Source organism: Galeopterus variegatus, unplaced genomic scaffold (assembly GCF_000696425.1).
Source record: "Galeopterus variegatus unplaced genomic scaffold, G_variegatus-3.0.2 Scaffold3377, whole genome shotgun sequence".
Classification (NCBI taxonomy): domain Eukaryota; kingdom Metazoa; phylum Chordata; class Mammalia; order Dermoptera; family Cynocephalidae; genus Galeopterus; species Galeopterus variegatus.
Window position 1 is genome coordinate 58,281 of NW_007729488.1, and position 6,301 is coordinate 64,581.

General features: G+C 41.5%; 1 protein-coding gene across 3 annotated transcripts in view; it reads left to right on the forward strand.

Annotated features, from left to right (window-relative positions):
* Nucleotides 1-3,956, forward strand: part of STX3 (syntaxin 3) — a 21,032-nt gene extending 17,076 nt beyond the window's left edge. The window contains exons 9-11 of one of the 3 annotated variants that reach the window (XR_551394.1): nucleotides 975-1,256; nucleotides 3,334-3,416; nucleotides 3,950-3,956. The gene's annotated coding sequence lies outside the window, so the exon portion shown is untranslated. Of the gene's footprint in view, nucleotides 1-974; nucleotides 1,257-3,333; nucleotides 3,417-3,949 lie in introns of those variants that run through there. The other 2 variants (XR_551395.1, XM_008584795.1) reach the window with 2 other exon arrangements.
* The last annotated feature ends 2,345 nt before the right edge of the window (nucleotides 3,957-6,301 follow it).

Sequence of the window (6,301 nt, forward strand, 5' to 3'; positions counted from 1 at the left end):
TTTTTTTGCTTGTAAAGTTTGAGTTTTGTTCTGACTCTTAACTGTTATCTCATTAGAAAAGTAGTTAAAATAAGATGTCTTGTAAATTCATGGTGCCCCTTACCACTCCTAATTCTAGAAATTCAGAATGTAAATAAATCATTTTTGAGGATGTGACTCCTCAAAGATGAGGAAACTAATTAATATACTCTTCTTAGTTGACTAAACCAACCTCTAAGATGCTAAGTTGCTGAACAGATGTTAAGGTGCTTGTTATAGTTGATTCCGTTCTCCCTGCTAAAGTCAGGGATGATTGTTACCTAGGTCTGGAGTCGCCCTCCCTCCCTTCTGGTCTCTGAACAGAAGAGAAGGAAGACAACCTGTGTTTATGCTCTCCAGTTCTGTGCCAGCTGCTGCTCTAGGATAATATCATTATCCCCATTTTACAGATGGGGAACCTCATTGAAGCGTAGCAAACTTAAGAAACTTGCCCAAGCCTATATAGCTTATAAAGTGGAGTAGCCATAATATGACCTCTGAACTTTTCCATTTCTTCTCATTGTGCTCTTCTGCCTTCTAAGAGAAGGGTGCGGTGGTTCATGGAGATTTGAGCACCAGAAATATTCTGAAGTTTGCATTCAAGAGAGGTGCTGCTGTGGGCCCTGCAGAGAACAGGTGTTTTCACCAGTGACTCTGCCTCCCACCTACAAGTCCTTCCATGCATGTGTGAAGGTGTATCAAGGCCTGGAGATTTTTCTATTTTTTTCCTTTCATAATAGGGCTTTCAGTTCTGGGTACAGTGGGATGTTTAATTCCAAGTGCTGTCTTGGGTTTGTCTATAGGACTTTTCAGGTGTAGTGCCGACATTCTCATTGCTTTTTGCAGTTATTTCTGGTCTCTCTTCTCCACCTTCTGTGTTAGTGGCTGATTCCTGCTTTTGCTTTTCACCATCATCCTGTACGCTGATCAGCTCCTCCTCTCCCTGCCTCCCTTAGAACCTGGTTTCACTCCAGCCTGGCATGGCCACCCTTGTCTTCAGATGGGAACAAAGTTTGGATGGCCTTCCTGAGAGCGAGTGGGACCCGTTCCCTGTTTTGTAACCATCCTTGGACCTGACTCAGCAAACAACCTAGCCCCAGAGGAGTCCAGTCTACTTGATGCAACTCTGAGTTCTCCTCACAACCTTCTCCTGCCCCCAGCTCTGAAGTACTTTCCCTCCTGGACTGCGTGTGTCAAATGCCTTGCACCTTGGAAGGCCCATGTGAGACCCTCCTAAGGTGCTGTATTTTCTACCTCACAGAATATTCTCCCAGAAATTGCAATGTATTTTTTTAGGGGGGTATCTTTAACAAAGTATGCCTTGCACCTTGGAAGGCCCATGTGAGACCCTCCTAAGGTGCTGTATTTTCTACCTCACGGAATATTCTCCCAGAAATTGCAATGTATTTTTTTAGGGGGGTATCTTTAACAAAGTGGAGGGATTCTTCTTAGTTTAGCAATAGTAAGGTTTGTATCTGAGTCTTGTATCTGGCAGGATGCCAGTGCTTAGTTTGTTGTCCCTATGTCCTGAAAACACAAGACTGGCAGATGTGTTTACTCAAGGAGGGACCAAGATGATGCAATCATCTGAGGTTATCATTTGTAAATGCTGAGGGTATGGAATATTTGTTGCCATGTCTGAGTCTTAGAAACTGGCTATTCACTGTTAAAGGGTGATGCTTTGTAAAGCCACTCCCTCGAGGCCAAAAATAACCAGGGATTTTAAATTGGGCCAGGGATAAGGTGCTAGAGTCCCAGGCTCTGGAAATGTTTCATGAGACTGATGTGAGTATTCACTCACTCATGTTCCAGGTGTATTTTTATAATTGTGTGTGTGAGATGTATGTACATATATGTGTGTCTCTCAGGAAGGAGGAAACTGGAAGTGGAAGATTTTATGACCTGAAAAAAATAAAAAATAACATTGAGCTAGGCTAAAAATTAGGTAAAGGACACTTGCTTACTTGCAAATGAATCACCATAGAAATATGATCTTCCCATGTCATCAAGAAACTTGTTTTCTGGATGAGTACTGGGAAAATCAAATGAGCTCTTTAGAGCAAGGACTAAGGTGATCCCCATTAGGTTTTTCTGCTTAATGTTTTGACACCTCTCCCCACCTGCTACCTACTCTAGGCTTGTCCTGAGAACATCCCACAGCAATCTGATATCATTCATGTGACCTATAGGATGTCCTGCCTCCAGGGCAGAGTCAGGGGAGACTGGAGACTACAGTGGGTCTTCTTGCTACGGGGTGGCTTGACAGGCTCTTTGCCTCCCCCAATTCTTATCATGGAGGAAGCAACAGCCAGGAAATCTTCAAGTGTAGTGACTGCTAAGTCAGTAGTAAGCTCCTTAGATTCCCTGCTGGTCTCTGCCCGTCTTCCTGATTTTGGGTACCAGGTATATTTCAGCTTTGACTTTAATGCTTTCTAGGATAGAGTAAGCATCCTAATCTAAGCACTACACTTTAGCTTCCTTTGCAAAGACTACTTAATCTCAGTCATCACCCCACATTCAGACAGAGCCAAGGAGATGCCCTGTTGCCCATGGCTATGATGTCCAACAGTGGATTGGCTCCAGCAACAAGGGGAGACAAACTCTAATCACGAGCCTTTGCTCTCCTCTGAGATGGAGGCCTGGGGCTTATAGTTTGGAATATAACATGTGAAGGGTTTTTTTGTTGTTGTTTGTATTTTTTTTTTTACTGTAAACTTGATTATTTTATTGCTAACTTAAAAATAAATGACTCTATATTGATTGTGAAACAGTTCTGGCTCTAGCTCCCTGCAAAATACATAGTGATTTGGTGCCACCACGTGGTGATTTTTGTTCAGGTTTTGGTATGGGGTTAAAAATCATTTTAAGTCATATGCTGGACTAGATGAGGTTCAAAAGTTCAAATTTTTGAAATGGTTTAACTCCCCCAAATTGTAGTGTAACTGTAGTTGAGTTTCAGATTTGAGGTACTTCCCTCAAAATAATTTGGTTCACTCATTGAGTATCTGGCTCTAGGAGGAAATGGGGGAGATCTGTTGTGATGTTATCTAGAAGGCACAGCAACATACTAAATGTCCTCTGAGATTCCTGTTGCTCTAATTTTTGAGTCTCTCACCTGGGAATAACATTTCTATTAACATTCTGGATTCTAGAAGCCAGATCCATCTCCTTTTTCCTTCTGGCATTCCCGTTTCCTTCATACCCTCTTCCATATCCAGATGCACTTCTGTCTCCCTTCCTTCAGAACTGTCTGCACAGTGATGTTGTTTCTCATGTTGTTTCTCATACTTTTTCTTTCCTTGTCTGGATGAGCAGAAGAAGATCATGATCATGATCTGCTGTGTTATCCTTGTGGTCATCTTAGCTTCTACCATTGGGGGCATATTTGCCTGAGCAAGGTGAGCCATCTGTGGGGAGGGTCAGGCTGCTTTCACTTACTTGAATCTCTTGTGTCCTGGGGGCATTCTTTGTCACCAGGTGCCCTAATGTGGGTGGGATTAAGAGCTGGAATAGATAGAGAACACTAAGGAAAGGGATGTTTCTGAGAGAGAAAAATGAGTTGGCGGCAGGTAGTTCTGGGGAGGACAGAGGGAAAAAGAAGGTGGCAATTTGTCCTATAACCAGGTCTGGTAGGAGAATGCTTTGTACAGGTTAAGGATGTTGATTCCTGCTGCAGATTTTAGCCTTGGTATCTTAGAATGGCAAAAGGAGCAAGAATTAGTTCTTGTATTAGATTGACTCTGAATTCTTTGGAAGAGGTCCACACAGTAAACTCAAATTAAATTTCTTCCCTCCATTGTTAAGACAAGATAACGCAGCCTTGTGCGTTGTCCCTTACTCCTGCAGAAGAGGGACTTAGTGATCCAGGCCACAAACACCAGGCTATATAATCTGTGACTTTTTTCTTCCATTCTCCTGTTATCTCTTTCAGCCCTCACAGATGGATCCTTGACTGGCATTTCTACTCCTCCTTCCACCTCTGTGGTGGCATCACGTCTCCACTGCAGACTTCTCAACTACTCTTTCCATTATGAAACTTCTTATGACAAAGGGCGTCAATCAACCACTTGTATTAAAAGTTATGCAAAGGGAGAACAAGCTTATGAAAATTCATATGAAAATATGGCTTTGGGTAGGGAGCAGGGGTGAAGGAACAGGGAGTACAGCAACATGTAGCTAGTTAGGCAGATGGTTTAAAGGAAGGTACTGCAGGGTAGAGAAGAAAGCATAACAGGGACCTGTTTAGGAATTAAAACTTAAGAGCCTGCACCGTCGGTATGGCTGTGAAGAGGCAGATATCGTAGCACACCCAATTCAACAGGACCTCGTTTTAAGTGCTGTGAGTTGATCAGGATCAGGGCACTGTTACTTCTGCCCCTCAGGCTCTTCTAGGTCTCACCTTTGGCCACCCCTACGTCTGCTTCCTTCTTAGGGTCCAATAGTGGTCTTAAAAGTGAAGAGTATCTAAAGATAGACACCAAGCCTGCTTTGCTCACTGCTGTGCCCCTACTGCTTAGCACAGTGCCTGCCACTTCTCCTTCTTAGGGTCCAATAGTGGTCTTAAAAGTGAAGAGTATCTAAAGATAGACACCAAGCCGGCTTTGCTCACTGCTGTGCCCCTACTGCTTAGCACAGTGCCTGCCACTTATAGGTGCTCAAATATCTGTTGACTTAATTACCTATAATTTAACTCTGAGTTCACTCATGCACAAGTCCTTGGATTTGACTCAAACTCTTTAAGGCATCAGTGGGAACATGGTTTGTTCCTATCAGGGGCTGTGTAAAGCCGCCTGGGAATGGGCTAATCTCCTTACACAAAAACACTACAACAGGCTCCCTCGTTACCACAACATATACTTTAAAGTGTTTTTCCATGTGCTTTTTCTCTGATAGCGGAGGTCTTTCTGCCAATAGACTCTCTGTGGAGTGGACAGCTGGCCCCAGGATTGTGGTTCAGTGACTAAATACAGACCCAAAACAAAAGAAACGGGTTTCTGTTATGACTGAACTCCCAACCAGCAGCCACTCAGTACCACACTCAATGAACCGTAACAAAGAACAGATGTTGTTAGGTGACAAAGGTGAAAGAGGTTATCACTGACTTCACTTCTTCCTAACTTGTGCTGCCAGCTGAAACTGCTGGCCAGCAATGTACATGTAAGAACTGTTCCAAATACTGTCCCCAATTCAAGGTTCAGTTGTGTTCGGCTTTAAAACTAGCTATGTGAATATGAGTTCTAATACAAATTATTTATTTAGTAATTAATTTCAAAAGGTTCACTAAAACGTTAAAAATCACAGTACCCAACATTTGAAGACAACAGAACTGTTTAGGTAAGCTTGTACTTTTGAAAATATATTCTTATTTTCTTTGCTGGAAATCTTATTTTTTAAGAAAGTGGGATAAAAAAATGACATTTTGATTAGTATGCTGATTTAAAAAATGACATTTTGACCACTTTAAAAAGCAAATGGTTTATTATTTCTATCAATTTGTGTTTCCTTTAGTTTAAATAGGGGATAGAAATTCTACTATCTCTGAAAATAGATTAATCTTCTTAAAGGTAAACAGGGAGCTAGAACCATGGAGATTTGAATCATATGGGGCCCTCATTCATCCAGCAGTAATAATTTGGATGCTACATGGCACTGTACTAGATCTTGCAGGAATGTAAAGATAGAGCCAAACACCCTCGTTCTTTGGAGAATTTCACACCTAGGAAGGGCCACACAATTTCAACTTTTGTTATCAGTTCCTTTTCCTAAAAAGTCAAAAGTATGTTCCTTGCCATACTGTCCAATATTCCCCCTTCCAAAACTGAGAGAAGATGGATAGCTGGGCATTAATAAATATCTGTTGAATCAATTAACCTATATGCATTGTTTTTTTCTTTGTTATTCCAGAAATGTTTGTGTTTGTAACCAGTAAAATGTCATAGAAACTAGCTCCTGAAGTATGTACATATAAAAGGCAGTATAGACATTATGTCAGGCTTACATCGTAGGTGAGGGATGCAAACATTTGCTTCATCCCTGAAGAAATTCATCTTACAACCTACGAGAACCAAGAGCTCGTCACAGTCCATCAGGCCTTTTATTAATCTTTTAAGGGATTAAGAATGACTGATGAGAACTTATATCCTAAAGTTATGCTCAAACTTTATATAATATAATGTGCTGATTTTTAAAAAATCAACAAATCTACTCCTATGCTCTTAGTTATGACATAAGCACTATCCAAAGACTTTAAGGGAAAGCCAAGGGGGAAAAAAATGCAGATTCC